Here is a 21,218-nt window from a genome sequence, read left to right on the forward strand (position 1 = left end):
CTACATGTTAAAAAAAATATTATAATGCGATATAATTTTAACCCGAAAAATGATGTCTTCGTAAAAAAAATGTTTTTTTCAAAATAAAAATGCAGTGGTATCTGGCTGGAGTGAACTCCCGATGCTACGAACACCCAGATAATCCCTTCGCCAGACCGATCCCGTAAATCCCCGTATAAGGGGTTCTCAACTCGGAGATTCGGCAGCTAGTGAAGTGGGAAGACCATCTGAAGACCTGAAACTTCGCCTCTGGTGTGAGCAAGCTGTGGTCAACCGTGAGGTCATTGTCCAATCCGACGAAGCATGACGACAGAGTTGAAATATCTTTTGGCGACCACGCTTCGTCCAACCCGGAGCGATACGCGAGCTATTTTAGCCGACAGTTCATACTGCATCCTCCGGTGGACAAAGCCGACCAGATGGCTGCACAAACTGCCAGCACCAAGTGCGCCTCTTTTTTTCGGCAGCGACGAGGAAAGGATAGCCATCGGGAAGGCGAAAGTCTCCAAAGCCATTGAACCCGACGGAATTCGCATGCTGATGCTCAAAAATTTGAGTCCTGCGGGAGTGCACTATCTAACCAAGGTCCTCAACCTTTCTATGGCGACTCTCATCGTACCAGACATCTGGAAAACGGGGAGAGTCTTCTCGCCCGATAGCTCTCCTTTCTCCGGTTGCGAAGACACTTGAGGCCTTGCTGCTCCCGCACTACACAAATTCCTGAACCCCAGCGAAGCATCAACATGGGTTCCGAAAAGTGCACAGCGCAACAATAGCACTTGACGCCATAAACACCCAGATAACTCGTGGCCTTAACCCAAACTCCCCTGTGAGAGAACTATTCAAGTAACGCTACTAGAAGACAAACGGTGTGCGGCGAATTACTTGAGTGCTCGAAACTCGTCAGTGATCTTTAGAGAAAAAGCGAGCAAACCTAGGAAAATAAAACAGGGAGTTCAACAAAGTGGTGTCCTTTCCCCACTACTGTTTAACTTTTACAATTCTAAGCTCCCTCAATCACCAGAGGTAGTCTCGATTATCTCTTATGCTGACGATTGCTCAATAATGGTTATCTCGCCGAGCTTCTCGCTTCTTCACTGCACGGAGCCTAACCCTCTCCCCTACAAAATCTTAAGCAACGCTTTTCACCACTTGGACGAAGGAGGTGAGACTGCAACTGGGTATTCTCGTCGATGACGAACCAATTCCGACGTTGAATAACCCAAAAGTCCTCAGAGTAACCTTCGAAGGTCTGTTCTCCTTCTCGGCGCAGCAACCGCAATTGTCAATAAAGTACAAAGCCCCAACAAAGTCCTCAAGTCGCTAGCCGGCAGCACCTGGGGCAAAGACAAAGAAACGTTGTTGGCAAGGTACAAGGCAATTGGCCGGCCGGTTCTGAACTATGCAGCGCCTGTGTGGTTACCGGGGACTAGTAGGACGCAGGGATGAAGCTGCAGACCTGTCAAAACAAGGCACTCAGACAGCGACAGGATTCCTTCTGATGTTAACGCAACACCCCCTGCGCGACGAGGCACATATGCTCCCGATTAAGGAGCATAACACAATGCTCTGCAAGAAATTCCTAGTAGGATGTCATCGTGTTATTACCCAAACAGACATCTGCTTGCGGAAGAAGCCTCGCCACGGCACGTCAGAAGGCATCTATATGAACTGACGGACGAAGTCCGGGGTTCATAAAACTACCTCTGAACCCAACAACTTACCGACAGGCCTTTAACGAAATTCAAATAGAGCCAGTCCCGAGTTATATAGACTCTCGATCTGTGAATGCCGTTCTGGGCACGCAACCACCTGACGTGGGCGAGACAGAACTTCGTCTGCCTCGGGAGACGCGGACCATATAGCCCAACTTCGATCGAGCTACTGCAGCAGGTTGAACTCATACCTGAACAGAATAAATGCAGAAATGCCCACTGAACCCCACCCTGCTAAGGTCTCTGGCCTTATGGACAGACCCCATCGAGGCTACACGCTTCCTGGGTGTACCGCTATAGAGCTTGACGACAACGATACAACAACAACAGGAAACATGTGTTGGCATTAGATGTGGGAAAAGACGACAGTTCAGAGTTCTTAAAAATTTAACTTTAAAAGACGCACTGCGCAATAAAATTGATTTTAAAGAACAAAAAGCTCAATCTGGATATAGTGAGCAATCTGTTTACTATGAACTGGTCTTGCATTAATTAGCTCACTCGACCCAAATAGCACTGTATTTTGTTTTTGTATGGTGTTGCCATCTAGTTAATTATATTAATATTACAGTAATAAAGGAAATGAAAAACAAATGAATAAAATTAAATAAATAAATATAAGCTAAATTTATTTTTTCATTAGCGTCGTCCAAAAATCCATGAGAAAAAGTAAAGTAGGAATTTTAATGCTCTGAAACAGGGGGCATTTTTTTGTGATGAAACCAAAAAAAAATAAAATTTTAGAATTCTTGAAAATTAATATTTTTCGATCAGAAAACGTTTCTTATCTTCAGGAGATTTCCAATAATAACACCCAGTTGTTTGTTTTACCATTTTTTAATACAAGCGATGTTTTATGGGTCCTTCGCCGGCTGGTTGGTGTCATCGGGAATACAAAGGCTGACATCCCCGCCATCTAACAAATGCGAAGCACGGGGCAAGGCAATTCCCAACATCTCGCTCATCTGCGCCCATGGCCGACGAAAGAGAAGGACGAGGCGTCCAAGCATCTCTTTTATGAGCGCTTGGAGCGGTACATATGAATGCAAGGAAAGCTAAACGTCGAAATGCAATCACAACAGACGGTCAATTTATTCGCCACTCGACTCACACACCTGCTCTCTGAGAGCACTCTTCAACAAACCGACAAACGCGAGCAGTGGAATCACGTTTCCCGCTCATTAGGTAGTGCCGGCGAAGAAGTAGTTGGATTTTAACAAGAAAGAACTACTGGTGCGATGAAGAGCGTCAAGAATCTGCTGTCATTTGGTGTAACGCGAACCATGTGGGACCGTTATAGAGAACTGAAGAGGCAAGCGAGACGTATTTGCTGCATTTAGAAGAGATAAGCCAAAATACGTGAGTGTGAAGAGCTTGAAATGCTGGCCGAGAAGAAAACCGCCCGAAAATTTTATCAGAGAGTTTGGTGACTTACGGAAGGTTTGTAGTCCAGGGCGAACTCCAGTAATAATAATTATGGCGACCTAGAGACCGATGTCCAGAAAGTACTTAAATTATGGAGGGAACACTTTTCCACCCCATTGAATGGTAACAGCACTGAAAGTAGTGGAAAAGACGAACCCGATCCCCCAGTTGATGACGATATAAAATACCCGCGATAGTAGAATCGACACACACTATCTACACGAAAAGAAATTGTCTTTATGTCTATGGCTGAATTTGGTATACCTACGAAACTAATACGGCTGTGTAAAATGACGTTGAGCAACACCATCAGCTTCATCAGAATTAAGAATGACCTCTCAGAGGCATGGACAATGAAAATATCTAATGAAGCGGCTCTTCGCGTTTTCGAGAGTATGATTCTGCGAAAGATTTACGGGCGTTTACGCGTTGGCGATGCCGAATACCGCAGACGATGGCACGTTGAGCTGTATGAGCTTTACAAAGACACGAACATAGTGCAGCGAATTAAAATTCAGCGGCTGCGCTGCCTTGGCCGTGTCGTTCGAATGGACAGAAAGGCGCCTGCTCTGAAAGTGTTCAACGTGGGCCGCAATGCTGGTAACAGAAAAATAGGAAGGCCTCCTCTGTGTAGAAAGACCAGGTAAAGAGCTTGTTTCCTACGAAATATAAGAATTTTTACATTTGTATTTGAAACAAGTAATTTTTAAGCAAAAAAAAAAACCGCCTTCAATTCTCATATAAAAATTTTAGGTTATCGTTAATCTCTTCATGATCCATTGATCGGATTTAAACCAAATTAGAATGGGACCATCTGTGAAAATTATAGAAATCGGTTAATTGTTTTGCTTTTATGTGGCAAGCACAATAAAAATACCGGGTTTGGTACAAATTGGTAGAATTGGTAACCGATATACATATATGTGATCATAATTGGGCGGGGCCACGCTCATTTTCCAAAATTTTACCATAAACGTATTTTTTGGTAAAGAAATGTTGCAAGCATCAATTTTGAATAAATTAGCTTTAATATTTACTGATTTATCGAAGATTTTATTATTGTCCGATTTCAAAAATTTTCGGCCATTTCGTATCTTATACCAAGGGCAATAAGTGTGCCAAGTCTTTTTTTATTTATTCGGAACGTTGCGGAAATCCGTCTACTGCTAGAAACACAAAACAAAAAACAGAACTTTTGCAACGATTCGTATGAATAAAAAAAAAGATCTTCCGTACGTTTCCAAGGCAGTTAAAAAATGCGTATAATTTTCGTCACGAAATTGATACCATAAATTTTGTGTTTCTAGTTCAGCTTTCGTCACTCGACAATTTTACCTCAAAGAGGTGTTTTATTTGATATGTTAATGACTCTGAATGACGTAACTGTGTGTAGTCGGAAGGCGAGTCAACACATACACAGCCGCACCGTCTATGAAGCCTATAAGTTTCTTTTTAACCGACTTCCAAAAAAGGAGGAGGTTATCAGTTCGTCGGAATATTTTTTTTTTTTTTTTTTTTTATGTATGTTACCGCATAACTTTGGACCACGTCAACCGATTTCGATAATTTTGCATCGGAAAGGTAGTGTCTCAGGGGTGGTCCCATACTAATCTGGTTGAGATCCGATCAGTGGATCATGAGATATATATATATATATTTTTTTTTATATGGGAGTTGAAGTCAGTTTTTTTTTTGCTAAAAGTTACTTGTTGTACATATCGCTAGCTTGGAATGCATACCATTTTTTTAATTTTACAGGATAGGAAAATAACTTCATACATCCATTTTCTTCAAGTATTTTGCGATTCTTTGAATAAAACATTTTGCGTTCTTAAAGCAAAGCATAACTCCATACGAATAAACGCCGGTCCACATAGGCATCGGCGTTGGCGTTGGTTTGACAGAAAGCACCTTAAAAGTACGCTTGCTGCAATGAACGCTTGACAGCGAATGCTTGGGCCAATAAATTAAATTAACATACTAAGGGCCGTTTTCTGAAGTAACCTTTAACTTTAAAGCTCACTTTAAATAAAATACAGCTATGTCTACAGTTAAGCATTTATATTATCAGTTTTTTTCAAGGATGTATCCTTCTAGGTTGTAAACCAATTTAAAACCGATAATAAAATGCTTTACTTTAGACACAATCATACATTTTAATGCAACCTTTAAATATAAAGTGTGCTTTAAAATTACAGGTTACGTGATCAAACGGCACTAACGACAGATAAATTAATATTTCATATCAATAATTGCATGAAAAACGGAATTTCTTACCAGCATTTGATTAAAAAGTGAAAATATTTCATATAGTTTTATTTATTTGCAGCAGCTGACGAGCGACGCACGCAAAACGTTGAGAGTTGGCAATCTTCCTGCTTTGTATGTATTGGCGTTAGCGTTGCCAAATTTTGGCTATGTAGAACGACTGCATTTGAATTCATGTATTCATAGTGAGCTGCAGTGTTGCCGTTATGCGCCTAAAGGGGCCCTTTTTAAGCGCAAATACCATTTGACCCGAGTTTTTGAAAATTTTGATTTTTTGATCCTCTTCCAAAATTATGTGACTTTTGCCCCTTTTCAGAGATTTTGTTTTAGGAGATGTTTACAGAACCATGCTATTAAAAAATATTTCCTCCTGTAAGTATGAAAAAAATCACCACGATTCCAAGTTTTGTTTAAAGCTTGTCCCGCTATTTTCTTCCTAAATTTAACAGCGGACCGTTCCAGCAGCGAAAAGACACGTAATTTTGACTTGGACTTGGGGTCTCAGATTTATTTTTTATTTTTATTACTAGTTAAGATAAGCAAAAATTATATGCTGACCCTTTTTTTCGTCAATTACCCCTTTTTAGCGACTTTCTGAAAATTTTCAACAGCAACACTGGTGGGCTGTTGAAGCGACGCCAACGCAAAAGTTCTATGTGGACGTGCCTTAAGAAGGATTCGGTCTTTATTTAAAGATTACGTAATATTATAGTTTCGTCGGATTTTCGGTGCCTCTTTTTGACTTAGCAAATTTTCTTCTCATTGATTATAAACCGAGACAACATGAAACAAGTGCCTTAATCCTTTTCAAAACGATGCATTTTAAATATTAATTTGCGTCCTACCCATATCAAAATGTGAGTTTTCATTAAAAGTGGACTTAGCAACTTTTCACTCTAACTTTGGACATTACTCATTGGGGGTTTGATTTACTATGTTCCATTAATTCTTGCTAATTTGAATAGTTTTTACAGCAATTGTGTGGGTTATTGAACTTTTACGAAAATTTTGAGACATCATACGATTTTCATAGAATCCATGCTCAAGTCAAGGTCATCGGAAAATACTTACCTATTCAAATTTATAACATATATTTCTTGCATTAGGTTTTACTTTTAATGGCACTCCGTACATACATACATACACATATGTATATACATTCAAATGTACATAAGTATGTGTGTATGCAAAACATTAACTTTTGATTTTATTTTGGTTCTTTTATTTAATTTATTTTCTTACTTTTTTTCCTTTTTATTTATTCATTTTTTATATAATTTTTTCCTGGAAAAAAAAACTCACGTGCAAACCCTCCAGACTCAGCCACATTTTCACTTGATTGTTCACTCCCAAAAGCCTTTTGTAATTTTGAGGCCATTGTGTCGGGCGAGTATGTTTGCAAATGTGTGTTTGGAAGTTATTGAAACGCTTTTGACCTACATTTTTCGGCTTTTGTCAATATACGAGTATGAATCTGTGGGTAGACAGACGACTATGACAACAAGGAATACGGAATATACTCGTAGTATAACTTTTTTTTTCTTCAACATTATTATTATTTTTTTTTTGCAAAACCAAAAGTATTTTAAAAACCCCATACGAACTTCATTGATAATTGCACCGAGTGTCTCTGTCGAGTCTGGTAGTCGAATACAAAGGCTGTATGTCTGTCTGTCTGTCATAAATGGCTTGTGACTAAAGAAATTTGCCTATGAACAGCCAGCAAGCAGCAAGTAGCCGCCAAGTATGAAGGGATGTATGTATGTTTGTTTGCTCGTATTTGTATGTCCTTCTGTATGCATGTTTGTTTGTATAGACGCCATTGCCATTTGTGTGAAATGAATGAAAAATGAAAATTCATGCAAAAAATTGTGTTTTTGTTATAACAAAAAAAAAGTGAGGAGTTGGCTGTTGAAGAGAGCGTAAGAGAGCGCAAGAGCAATATATGTACATACACCGCCAAAAAGCATTGGCATAGAGAATTTTTCACAATATATAAAACAGTTTTTATTCAAATTTTTTCCGCAATTTTTTTTTATAAAAATATATAATACATAAAACATATAATTTCTAAACTTTCAGCAAAATTCGCGAAAATTCAATAAATTCAATGAATTTCCACATTTTCAAATTTTTAATCAGATTTTTTGGAATTTTTCTAAGTATGCAGTTTTGTAGCTCATTTAATTCTAGTAAAAAATGCTTTAAAGTTAGTCAAAAATCGAGTTGATTTTTGAGATTTTTTGTTGAAGATGTTTCGCAATTTTCCATACAACGTATTATAAAATTTTTTTTTAATGGAAGAAACTCCATTCCACAAATTAATAGTGAATCCTAGCAACCTCACACTTGCACTTCATTATAATAAAGTTTATTGGGCTACAAAACTACATTCTACTCAAAAAAATCTAAAAAATCTGATATTAAAAAGTTGAAAATTTGCATGAAAATTTATTGAATTTTCGCTAGTTTTGCACAAAGTTTAGAAATTATATTTTTATGATTTTTGTTGTAACTTATAAAAAAAAAAACTTACCGTAATATAATTATAAAATTGTTGCTTATATTGTAAAAAATTCTCTGTGCCAATAGTTTTCTCCGGCAGTGTAGTTCAATAGAAAGAGAGCGCGTCAAGGCAACAAGCGGCAAGCAGCACGTGTGAAAGGAGCCTTCGGCATTCACTTATCACAGGGCCATTGTCTCAAGCTCGGAGCTGCCGCTGCTGCTCCTTTACGAGGAGCATTAGAAGCATTGGACCTGCCTCACTGTTTTGTGGCTTTTATTGCTGCATTGTTGATACATATTGCTATTTTTGTGCCTGTTGTTGTATGTACGTTGCTGCAACAATAGCAACTAAACAATAGACTAAAAATTTGTGTCATTGAACTTTGCAATTCTAGCAGCGGCAGCGTTGTTGTTGTCCGGTTTATTGTTGTTTGGTTTCGGTTTTGCTTCGGTTCGGTTTGGTTGGCTTTTTCCTTTGCTTCCGCTTTTGTAGAGGTTTGCCATTGTTGTTTATGTCGTCGTTTTTGTTGTTATTGGTGTTTTTGTTTTCGCTACTGTTGCTATTTGTTGCCACTGGCAGTGTTTTGTGTTTGCACGCCAACAATAATAACGCAACAACAACAACAACAACAATAGTCATCGAAACAACGACCGCAACAAAAGTTAAGAGGTGCGCTAGCCAGCTAGCCAGCTAGCCAGCTAGCCAGCTAGCCAGCTAGCATCCGCCATCATTGGCGCTTTACCAGCAATATAAATACAAACAAAATATGTCTGTATATATATGTATGTATGTATTAAACAACAGCAAAAGTTAATAGAACAGCAACTATAATAAAATAACAATAAGCGCAGGAACAACAACAGTAGCTACCTACCTAAAAGCTATCGATTATTAAGTACTATTTAACAGCTGCTAGCTACTCGCTTGCTTGCTAGCTGACTGGCAATCGAAGTGCCACACCTCTATGAGCGCTCGGTAAGTCAACAGTCAGAGAGTAACCTTCGTAACTCTGGTGTTTTAAGCACCAGCAACGACAACAACGACAAGTGGTTGCGCCATTTAACGGCTGGAGTTGAGAATGCGTGCGTTAAAAACTCGTAGAGAAAGTTTGGAAGTGGTTTAGGAAACTTTGCGACCCTTACTTAAGCCAAGGTCCAAGAGTTTTTTGTATGCCAAGCGATGTTTCCTTCGACTTCCACGTCTATTCTGACTCGCCTCAATTAGGTTCTGCTGTCTAGAGCAGTTAGGCATGCTACTTGCTGTCTAAGTTCAGGGTCAATAATAGCTGGTGGAGTAAAAAATCAGACGAAAAGAAAAAGGTATCTATATGCTACACTTCTGACGTATCCAAGGCATTATAGCAGACAGAAGGTGTTGTCGTCCAATGTCATCCGATTTAGAACACATCCCTTATGTCCTTCTTCCCCATCAGAATAAACTAGGAGGACGAATCACCGGCGAGGGGAATGACAATACTGTCTGACATATCAATGCCCGCTCAGATAGCCGAGTGGGCTCCCCGCCTTAAAAGCACACAAGAGCACCGCGACCTTTAAAGTGGTATATTGTGTCTGTGCTCCCGCCCTATATGGGAAGGCTTTTATTGTAGCCTATCACCTCCAAGGGCATTTTGTTCCAAATTTCAAATGGATTAAGGGTAGTGCCACCAATGTGAGCAAGTCTGCGTCTAGCAGGAGCGTCACACTCACAGAGAACGTGTTGTGGCGTTTCTTCGTTCAGCTCACTAAAGCGGCAGACGTTTGTTTCTGAGATATGGATTTTACTGAGGTGGTAACAAAGCGAGCAGTGTTCCGTGTAGTACCCAGTGAGAGTTTTGAGGTTCTCCCCGCCTAAATTTAATAGTTTCTTTGAAACTTCTTTTGAAGCACAGATAAATGGTATGGCTTGTTTTTGCCCTGGACATTCCATTTCCATTTGCATTCCAGTTGAGTGTTTTATCAAGAGTTACCCCCAGATATTTAGCTTCACTGGAAAATTCTATTTCTGTGCCGCTCAAAGTGAGTTTAATCGTAGATAATTTCCTCCTTCGAGTAAATGGAACAATAATAGTCTCTGAAGGATTAATAGTTAGTCCACATGCATTTACTTGCAAGCTGACATGGAGCGGCCTTAAACTATTAATAGTCATAGCATCCGTTAACAGTGTCTTCCTGATTTGGGTCCCCTCATTTGAGTCCCTAATCATAGTGAAATGAAATGGCTAATATTCTGACCAGAAACGTGACAACCCAGTCCCGGTCCGAGACTACTGTAGTTGCATGAAAAAGGAGGCACATAATAATCGTATTAACTCTGAAGGTAATAGTTAGGCCAAAGTCTACTCTAATCTAATCTATATATAGTCTAACCTAACTTAACCACAGCTGATCTACTCCAACCTAATTTAGTCTAATCAAATCTAATATAATATAATATTTTCTAAGCTAAGCTAATCTAACCTAACCTTATCTGATCTAATCTAATCAAATCTATTATTATATAATCTTTTCTAATATAATTTAATATAATGTAATCTAATGTTATCTAACCCGACCTAGCTTAACATAATCTAATCTAGTCTAATCTAATCTTATCCAACCCAACCTAACATAATCTACCTAAATCTAGTATAATAATATCGAATCTAACTTAAGTCCGGGTAATAAATGTGTAATATTTAGGTGTTCCATATTTGTCTAGTAATTTTTGTCTATTCATGTCCACCGCGTGGGACACACAGACTTAGCGCAGTCCTTATGTACTGCCACGCATTTTAGGAAATTAACCCGAAATTGTGGCCGTCTCAGTACACCTCGTGCTTTCGATATGTGCACGAGGTACGAAGCTCCAACACGAATATGTCCTATACACCTTTTTAGAGAACTTTGTCTGCGACATTACGAATACTTACTACCAATGACATTTGTTAAGAAAATACTAGGGTACTCGGTAATACTTTGTGTATGGGATGAATGCGAATTCGTGTGGTATTGCGGTCCTATTGAGTAATTGCGCCCTAAACGAGGAGGAGAGAGAGTGCTGAAATTTCCGCCTGGCAATTTGAGAGGATATTCGCTTTTGTTCTCCTGGGGGTATGGCGTTCTATATACATACTTTACCATCATCTTAATTATAAACGTTTCAACTAGGAAAGCACAGAAATCTACAAGATTTAAATTGAATTTTTAGTGAACTTTTGGTTAGCCCAGGCCTTTTGTATGATCTCGACAGAAGGCAATTTCTTTTTTTTTCATTGTACCCGAATCGCCTTTTTCCTAGTAATCTAAAGCTCGCAATATAACTGCCCTAATATCTCCTGAATCTGACGGTACTCAGTAGAGTAGAAAACGTTTAGAGCCTTCGCTGGGCAGGATTATCTCATTGAAGCCGTTGCGCCAATAGCAGCTATCACCATCTGTTCGCTGGCATTCGTTTGACTGTATACTAGAGCAGCACTGAGACCTTCTTACTTGCCTTTGTATCTTCAGGCTCTAATTAAGTTAACGATTTCGAGCATCTCACAAGGAATGGGGTCCAAAGCAATTCTCAAGCATTTGCGCGCTGTGTCTAAAATCACATTTTGTACCCCTGAATTTTTTTAAAAGCACTATCAATGTCCTTGTTAAACGCCATAGTAAACTGTGGTAAATCAAAAACTTAGGTTCCAAAAAGCTTCGCCGGCGGCAGATGTTAGCCCCAGAGAGGTCCTTCGCACTAATCATTAAGTACGAACCCAAGCGCCTAAGCCGCAATCTGACAAATGCTGGGCAGTCTAAGAGGAATTGCTAAGATATTTCCAGCGCATTGTCCTTCATGCAGTTGCGACAGAAGGGGTCTTATGTGCTTTTTAATCCCACTGCGTGAACCTCGATAGGATAGTAACCTGCTATACACCCCCCATAATCGACAAGTCCGGATTTGCGAACCTAAAGGATATGCCATGATGGTCACCAGTCCACCCGCGGTCAGAATGACCTAGCTCAATTGACCCGAGGCCCATATTTCCAAGAAAAGTTCACAATTAGTGAAGAGAATTTTCACTAGGAGTTCCCTTGCAGATTTTTTATTTCTCGATGTGCATATACCACAGAGAACTTCTAAAGGGCCTACCTATTTATGTACATACATACATATATGCCTTTTATCCGACTGCATTCTCTTACATTTCACTGCCAACCACAGCCTACTGTTGCACGCTTATTTTTAGTTTCCTTTTCACTCTCAACGTTTTCATAAATATTTTGCAGTTCATTGTTTTTAAATGTTTTTTCTTTTCAATTCGTTTATGTATTGTTATTTAATTGTTTGATGTTTAATACACACACCTTTACATGCATACATACATACATACAAATGTACATACACTTTCGCTTTTTCAAAGGCAAAACTGCTGGCTGCTGGATGCTAACTGCTGGGTGGCGCCAGTGACGCTGCATTGAGCTGCCAAGGCAATACATTGCAATTGATAGAGACGCATTGCCGCCGACGACGTCACTCAGCCTCCTACTTAGTGCGACACAAAAGCATTGAGGATAGGCTGGTGTCAAAGCGTAGCATGACGGGGATGTCGGGGCTGTGGAGTCCACTTGTTTGTCAGCAAGCAGCACCTGTTGGCGCGACGCGTTTTTTCCCCTTTATTTTTGTGTTTTAATGTTGCCACTCGCATGTCGTTCAATTGCATTTCGTTCGTTCGAATTCAGCCATTCAAATCCCATTCAAATTTTCTCATTCAATTTTGGTTTTTGTGCCAGTTGCAGCAAAGAAGGGCGCTGACTGCTGCTGCTGCGCCGCTGCGCCGCTGCGCTGCTGCTATTTTGCTGAATTCTTTTGATGTGTTTTACTTTTTTTTTGTTGGCTCAATGGCTGACTTGCAAATTGACTGTTTGACTAAGTGTGCGACTAGCTAGCTGGCTGGCTGACTGGTTGGCTGTTGAACTAGCTGACTGACTGTCTCTTTTATTGTTTAGTTGGCAGCCTTGCCGGGCGAAAGCTCCCTGTTATACATATGTATTAGTGTGTGTGTATGTGTGTGTGTGTGTGTGTCGTTAACACAGTTCTTTCTTTATAATGGCTGCCAATGCGTTGCGTTGCGCTGCTCTGTGTTGTTGTAGCTGTATTTGTTATTGCTTCCGCTGCTGCAATTGCTGCGTAGTCATGCCTGCCACACGTTGCTTACTTGTTCCGGGTTTCTTTGCTGCCATTGCCGCCATTGCCGCTGCTGCGGCCGCCGTTGCTGCTCTACTGCCATTGTTATTGCTGTTGTTGCTGCTGCTCCATTTTCTTCTTTTTGTTGGCCTTTATAATTTTTTCTATTTAATCTTACCTTTTGTTAATTCGCCATTGTTTGTCGTTGTTGCTGCTGCTGCTGCTGCTGCTGCTGCTCCGCCGTTATGCTTTTGTGCTGCATATAACGGTATTGCTTGCTGGCCGTTATTCGCATTTTTTTAGCGTCTCGCGCCCTTCCACCTCATGCCAACAAGCTTCTCGTTGATGGCCCTGTTTGCTCTTCAAAGCTGGAGTTGATTTCATTTCATAAGCTGTTTTGTGTTGTTGTTGTTGCACATTTGTGCATGTGTGTGTCCATTCACACTTTCTTTTTGTTGTTGTTGTTGTTTTTCTTTCTTTCTTGTCACTTGGCCACTTTTTGTGGCACATAGCGTGTTTTGTGCCACATAATAATGCAACATGCCACATGCGTCGTGCCCTGCTTGCTGCTACCCCCACCAGCACAATGAACCTCTGCGCCACCAGCCGCCTCACCGCCTTCTGCTGCCAGCCAGCGCTTGACCCCCATTTCCAATTTCAATTCAGCTGCCATTCAGCTTTTTTGTGGCATTTATAGCAGTTGCGGCTGCGCTGCCACGCCTCCGCTGCAGTCGCCTTTTTGTTTAACACTTTTGCTTGTTGTTATTGTTGTAATTGTTGTTTCTGCTGTTGTTGTTGTTGTTGACGCTATTTTTATTTTCGGTTTAGATACTCTCTCGTCGTATTTTTATTCATTATTATTTTCATTGTGCGTTGTTGTTGCCACAGCCGCCACATTTCCTCTTTTCACTCGCCTCCTTTTATGTATCTACTCGCCTCCCTTTCCTTTTTCCTTTACAGCTTTCCTTTCATTTTGCATTTTTTTTTTTTTTTGTTATTGCCGCCGCTTTGTTTTTCTGTTCTGCTTTTGTGCAATTTTTTTGTTTTTGTTTGTTTGTTTTTATTTGTCTATCTATGTGTGGATGTATGTGTGTATGTGTGTAAGTTTTTTTTATGTTGTTGCAAACAATTAAACTCTTCGCAATGACCTTGACTTTGTTTCTTTTCAATTGGAGTTGAACTGAAAGGCGGCGGCGGCGACGGCAGCAGCAGCAACGGCGCCGTTTGTTGGCTGACTGACTGACTGACTGCTTTTGCTAGCTGCCTTGAATAGCGAATTGTGTTTTGAAAAGAGAAGGTCTTGAGCCATTCGAGTACACAATGCGTAAGCAAATGTTGAACAAAAAAAGGAAAAAAAAAATGGCACAAAATACAATATTCCCATTGTTTTTTGCCATGGACTACAGTTTTGAAAATCAAATTGGCAAGTGTCGGCGGCATGGCGCTTTGTTTGCCAATGCTGTGGAGAGAGGCGCCACAAATCAGTTTTAAATGTGAATACCTCCTTTGTATGCATGTCGGTTTGTATTTGTTTACTTTCTGCAATGTGGCAGGTCAATGGACGCGGCCCGGCGGCAAATTGCGAGTCAATGGTAATTATCAGTCGTTCAACTAAATATTAATTTTACAGCTAAAAACTGCAGCAATGGTCATTTATTTAGGAATATTGATCATGATTCTTATGAGAATGAAATGTTTAAATAGATTCTATGTGCATTAGGGCGGATCAATTTTTTTATTAAGGGCGTATAAAATATTAGGATTCCTCGTGTAAGTCTAAGCAAATTTGTCGAAGAAATCATTAGTCTAAAATAAATTGGAATTTGCCAAATTGCAAAAATAAATTTCGCAAAAAAAAAATGTGAAAATTTTCACTTTTGCGTCCTTTAATAAATCCCTGTTTAGGGATGAAACGACACCATACAGATATCGATACCTTTACTTGGAAGTAGTTGAATTTCGGATGTTTGGGAAGTCCAGTTTGATTTTCGATCTTAAGCAGGTATATTTTACTTTGGCTTATAAGTTGACAAAATTCCAGGTGTATATCTCTTATAGCAAAAATTAACGAATTTTATACGGTACGTTCTTAGAAAGCTTGAATTTCGATACAAAATTTCTGGGCTAGGCTACGTTGAATATTTTAGCACAGTATATGCAGTAATAAACCTTTTCGCAGTTTTTCACCAATTGGTCCGCGAGGAGTAGATACTTTTGTGTTGTGTGCAGCGTTTTCGTTTTTCGCGCATGGCAACACTTACTGTGGGGAATTTCGCCTCATGATTAGAAAAAGTTCTTTTCGAGGATAAAATATATACATATATATAATTGTATTATTTATGAACAAAATGTAGGTTAAATATAATATATGAATGGAGTTTTCATAAATGTTAGTTAAAAATCAATAAAATATCTATTGTAAGATTATATTTTTATGAAAAGCGTGAATTTTGTAAATTTATCAAGGAAAATTCTAACTTTCCGAATATATTTAAGTCTTTATTCCAAAACAAAACAAGGTTTGCATAGTTATAGAGACAAAAATTCCTTTGACAGCCACACGAAATAATGGCAATTTTTTTCCTTACCGTTTCCATGAGAGCTGCTTACTGGCCTTAAGGCTGGACATTTGAAAAATAAAACTAATGTTTCCTGTTCGTCTTTGTTTCCGCTACTAGTCTCATAATGTAAGCTTTGGGTTTTACTAACAAATTCTTGCGGTAAGCGGCAAATATGACCCGATTTTTATTTTTTAAATCTAAAAGCAACCATTTTTGAGTGTGAGATCCGGTCCTCGTTCTGAATTGAGGTCAATGTGGGACCCGCTTTAGCAAATTTATCAGCAGCTGAAAGGGCTGTGGAACTCTATTTCAGGTTGTATGTAAACGGTGTGCTTTGCCTACTTGGATGACAATCATGTGGAGGCATCTGTAGCACCCCATTTTTTCTCTTCTGGACCAACTGACGCCAAATGGAAATGCCAGTTGAAGCCAAGCTCTTCTCCACCTCGTGTTCCTATTGGATGGAAGACCTTCAAATCACTCTGCTAACAGACTCGTGATCTGCGCTGTATATTTTCAGAGCTGGAGCGTTTCTGTTCATGCACACGACATGACAAAGCCAGCGCAACCTGTATTTGTATCCCACGCCTATCATTTGTAAAGCTCATATAGCTCGTCGTTCTATCGTCTGCGGTATTCGCCATTGTGTAATTTTTGTACGTCGAAAGAGGATTTCACTTCTCAATTGCCTACTCAGTCCAAAATAAATAGCACTTGTTGGCAAGTGTGAGTCTCTATTGGATTTCACGGCTGGCATTATTATTGGTGTTAGTGCTGGTTCCTAAATAAACGAAGTCGTCCACTTTTTCGAAATTATAACTGTCAACACTGACGTGGCTATCGAGACTCGTAAATTCTGACAGTTTGTCTGATGACAGCAGGCGCATGCGCTTTGCTTCTCCATCTAATTCCGAGAAAGCAGAACAATGCTAGCCACAACTTAAAAACACCAACTCGGCAAATTGGCAGCAAATGATGGCTCCTCTCATTTTAGACTATCGGCGAATTATTGCAAAGGATCAAAATGCTTTGTAAAAGGCTAAAAGGCAACGAAAACATACAAAATCACTGGTACAGTGGCACAAATTGTTTCTCGATTCTGCTGGAAAGCGTTTCTTAACACAAAAAATGTGCTGAAGAGGGCCGAAAAAATAGAGCATAAAAAACCGAGAGAGCTGCAAATTTCTGCTGGCGAAATTTCTGCCAACAGAAATTTGCAGTCATACGTTCAAGAAGCAGCTGTTCATTTTAATTTTAATTGCCCCAGAAATTTGGTTTTAGGGCCTAGCTCTTTTTTTGGCCCTTTTAATTTTGAAGCAGCCCATTGAGGCTCTAAAAATCGCAACTTAATTTTAAACATTAAAATATAACATTTCTGCTGTTTGCGTGAAAAAAAACACATATTCAACTGAAAGAGTGATTGTAGCCGAAATTGAAGTTGGCCGCTTTTATTGACCTTTTTTATTTATTTTTTTTTTGTAACAAATTTTATCAACTGCAAAGAATGAATAAAAATGAAAAATTTTCGAAAAGGTTTGAAAATGTCCTTCTCTCTTTGTCTTTCGAATTTAAACGCCTGAAACTCAATAAGTACTATTCCGATTGACACAAAAAATATATCAACGCAATGAGGCTAAATATATCCTTCGAAAGGTATCAAAGAAGATTAGTTGCATTGCTATCTACTCTGAAGTTTTTTTGGCAATAACTGCAAAAGACCCAAAAACAGGTTTTTGCCTATAGCTTAAAAACGCTTTTTTGGGAAAATAAATTAGACTTATTTTCACGTTTAGCGCCCCTAAATTAGTCTAAAAAACATTTTTAGCGAAGTAATTTTTTCGTGTAAACTAGTGTAATTAATGAATTCGTAATGTACCTATCTAATTTTTTGTTTGTTTTCTTTTTACGAGTTTTAAGCTCAGAATGTTTGTTTAGAATGAAAACTTTATGTGCATAAATATGTACCTAAACAAAAGTAATATTTTAGAAAATCGTTCTAAAAAAAAAAAAAAAAAAAAGTTCAATCAATGAAACTAGCCCTTTTCTTAGCTCTAAAATTTTTTACTTAGCCCTTTCTAGCCCTTTTTTCTGGAGATTCTAGCCCCAAATGAATATTGATTTCTGGCAACACTGAAGCAGGTAACCTTAGTCTTGTGCAAGTGATATTCTTAACGTAGATAAACACATGCAAAAAATTCAATGCCGTTTAGGTGTTAAGGCGGCCGTCGCGACGCATCGTAGCCTAGCGGTTAGACTTGCGAACTTCCACCTAGGTTCGTTCCCTAGTCAGAACAACATAAACAAGTATTTCTAATAGCGGTCGCCCCTCTGTCCGTATTTATTCCGGCGATTCGGAAATCGTCAAAATGAAGACCCAGTGGAGTGAGTGTAAAAAACAGATGAAAATGTCTTGAATCGGCGCAGTCATTAGTGTTAAATACCTTAAGATTTTGACGCGGTTAAAAAATGGTTTCAAAATGTTTCGATAAGCATAAAATTTATAAACTACATGAGCTAAATTCTCTCACAAAATGTATTTTTTTGAGAATGTATATGTATTATTTAGTAGATACTTAAACGCAAACAATAAAGAAAAAAATAATATATATATATATATATTGGAAAAATTCTTTAAATATAAATTGGCAATGAGAATGACAGAAGGTCAGTTTTAGGATCTATTACGCAGGCCTGTTTTTATTATTTTTTTTAATACCTTCATAGTTATGTTATATTAAAATACAACTTTGTGTTTATTTTTCAAGCACATAGAGATTGATTTTATTGAAGAAATACATATTTTAGAATTTATAACGATTTTCATGTAACCCTTACATACATAAATAAGCGAAATTTTCATACGAAAGAATAAAATTGTGCACAAGAAAATTAGCAAACTCAATTTGATTAGGAATTTAACTTGCATAGGGTATTTTGGTCGGTTAATACATGAAGCGCCCGTTCTAAAATTTTTAAAAAGTAAAAAAAAAAAATAAATTCAAACTGGTTAGTTATCTACATAAAGAACAAAACTGTGTTACCCGACAAAATAGTCGAAGCATAAAGCGGCTTTAAATTAGTTTAAATTTAAACTGAGTTTAAACTAGCACTGAACAACTGGTATTAAATACTTAATTTATTGCTTTAAATCATAGAGTCTAGCGACACGGGGGTTTTAGGTATTCTACATACATACCTATATAGTTCATTCTTTAACAAAACCCGCATCAATTAATCAAAATAATACCATTCATTAATTGTGATTTCGTATTTAAAATCAGGGTTGCATTTTCCATACTTAAATAGTCGACGTTCGACGTTTAAGTAGAGTTTTAATTTTTGAACTGAAAATTAATAGATATATTTTAGTCATCAATCAAGCACTAAAATTGCTACGCTGCTGAAATGAATCCTAAGTAAGTCAGAACGACTTATCTAGATACGATGTTAACGCTAGTAAAACACGATTATACTATGGAAAATTAAAAAGAAATTGTCTCCGAAAATCTAGCCAAATTTGCTACATAATTACCTCTTTATGTAGGAAATCATTGAAGGACTGACTGTGCTATCATTGCCCCCTTTACGGTCGCTTCAGCCGATTGGTTAGAGGTTCGTACTACCACTCCGTAGGTCCGCTTAAAATCCATTTGCCTTTCGGCGGCCACCAAATGCGTAGCAAAATTAACCTATTTCCCGTCTTCAAAAGAGTCACAACTCAAAATAATACGTTCGTCAAAAGATGCGAAAAACTACATACAAATTTTGTAACAAATTATAACAAAAATTTTCTTCAGCGCATAATTTCAAAAATGCCAAATTTTGAGTTGTGAATCTTTTGAAGACGGTGGTGTGCGATATATATATATTTCCGAGAACAACTTTTGCTTGCAATGACATTTATTTTAAGATACATATGTACATTTTCAAGAGTTTAAATGAACTTAAGGATAGAAATGTAAGGCATGCAAACGAAATGCCTCCCCGCAATACATACATATGTACGTACAAGCTTCCAGCATATTTTTCGCCTACTTCCAACAAATTTTAGGCCAAATTTGCATAAAACTCTGTATGGGAATGCAACGATTTTGCATATTTAAATACATACATATCTACATATGCAGTATGTAAATGCAAGTAAATATGTCACTACAGGCATAAGAATGGCGGCGGATATGTAGGTTTTGGTGCGATGTTATCCGAAAATTTTGAATGACGTTTTTCGTCTGCCAAGCGACGACTGCGCTGCCCGCTGCCCGCTGCTCGCTGCTGCCATGCTGTTGTTGCAAGTAAATACACATGCACTTATATATACTTTCCTATACTCATGCAACGCTATGTATGTACATATGTATGTATGTAGTGTGTAGCTAACACTCCGCCCCCATACAGCGCAACAACAACAATGCCGACAATTCAATGTCTGCCATTGCGTCTGGTCGTGCTGCGTCGAACAATATGCACAGACAACGCATTGTATGCTGCTGCTGCTGCTGCTGCTGCTGTTCTTGTTGTTTTTTGGCCCCTTGCCTTTTGCTGTTACTTTTCCTATTGTTGTTGTTGTTCTTGTTGCCTTTGCATGCGTAATTGTTGCATCAAGCACAGCGCACAGAGTTTTACAAACAAACAAATAGACACATGTGCGCGCACACACATACATATGTATGTATGAACATTCATTCATGAGGTTGCATGCAACAGACAGTCAGCATGGAGAACAATAAAAGCCAATCTGGTAGCAGCGCCGCACACAGCAAATGAAAGCTGCGAATGGTAGGCGCTCGCGCAAGGGAAGGGGCAGGAGCGGTCGGACGCGCGCTGGTAGATAGCAAAAGCCAGCGCGACGACACAGTTTGATATTTCAGCTGAGTTTTTTTTTTTTTTTTGTTGTGCAAATTTGTAAATGTACATAAGTATGTATGCAAATTGTATGGTGGGCGGAAGGTCACTGTAAGGTCAACAACAGCGCGTATACAAATAGACTTTAAAATATTTATGAATTTTAAGTTTTCCGTTAAGCGTGAAGCAACAGCAGTACGCTGGCATTTTTGGTAGCTGGAATACAGAGTAAGGAGCTGCAGTTAAACATTTTTAAAGAGTTTAGAATTCACGTATTACTACAAAAGTATGCGCGCGTTCCATATTTATAGCTACGCGCTCGCCTAAGAAAGTAAAATTTGAATGCGGCGCTTTTAGTTAAATGCTCAGCGCTTAAGGAAAAATTTTATAAAATCCATTTTTGGACCAGTGCGCTAGAAAACGTTGGGAAAATCCATAGGATTTCCGCACATACCGCTGCTGGTTTACAAGTGCTACGCCACCACCACATGCCGCCACATTACATACATTGGCTAACTAATGTAGCAAGTTTTTCCACAGCGCGCATCAGATTTTCAGCTTACTGTCTACCGTTCAATAATCAACCCGGCAGCACGAAGCGTCAGCATCTTCCGCAGTCGGCTATGACGAGCGCGCGCGAGCACTTTCACACGAACGCGTATACTACGCAAGCTTGAAATGTGGCAACAGTGTTTGCTATAAACCGAGGCACGAAGCAGCCCAACCAATACGCGTTGATTTTTATAGCACACTACG

The sequence above is a fragment of the Rhagoletis pomonella genome, unplaced genomic scaffold (assembly GCF_013731165.1).
Source record: "Rhagoletis pomonella isolate Grant_MI unplaced genomic scaffold, Rhpom_1.0 Rhpom_scaffold_00003, whole genome shotgun sequence".
Classification (NCBI taxonomy): domain Eukaryota; kingdom Metazoa; phylum Arthropoda; class Insecta; order Diptera; family Tephritidae; genus Rhagoletis; species Rhagoletis pomonella.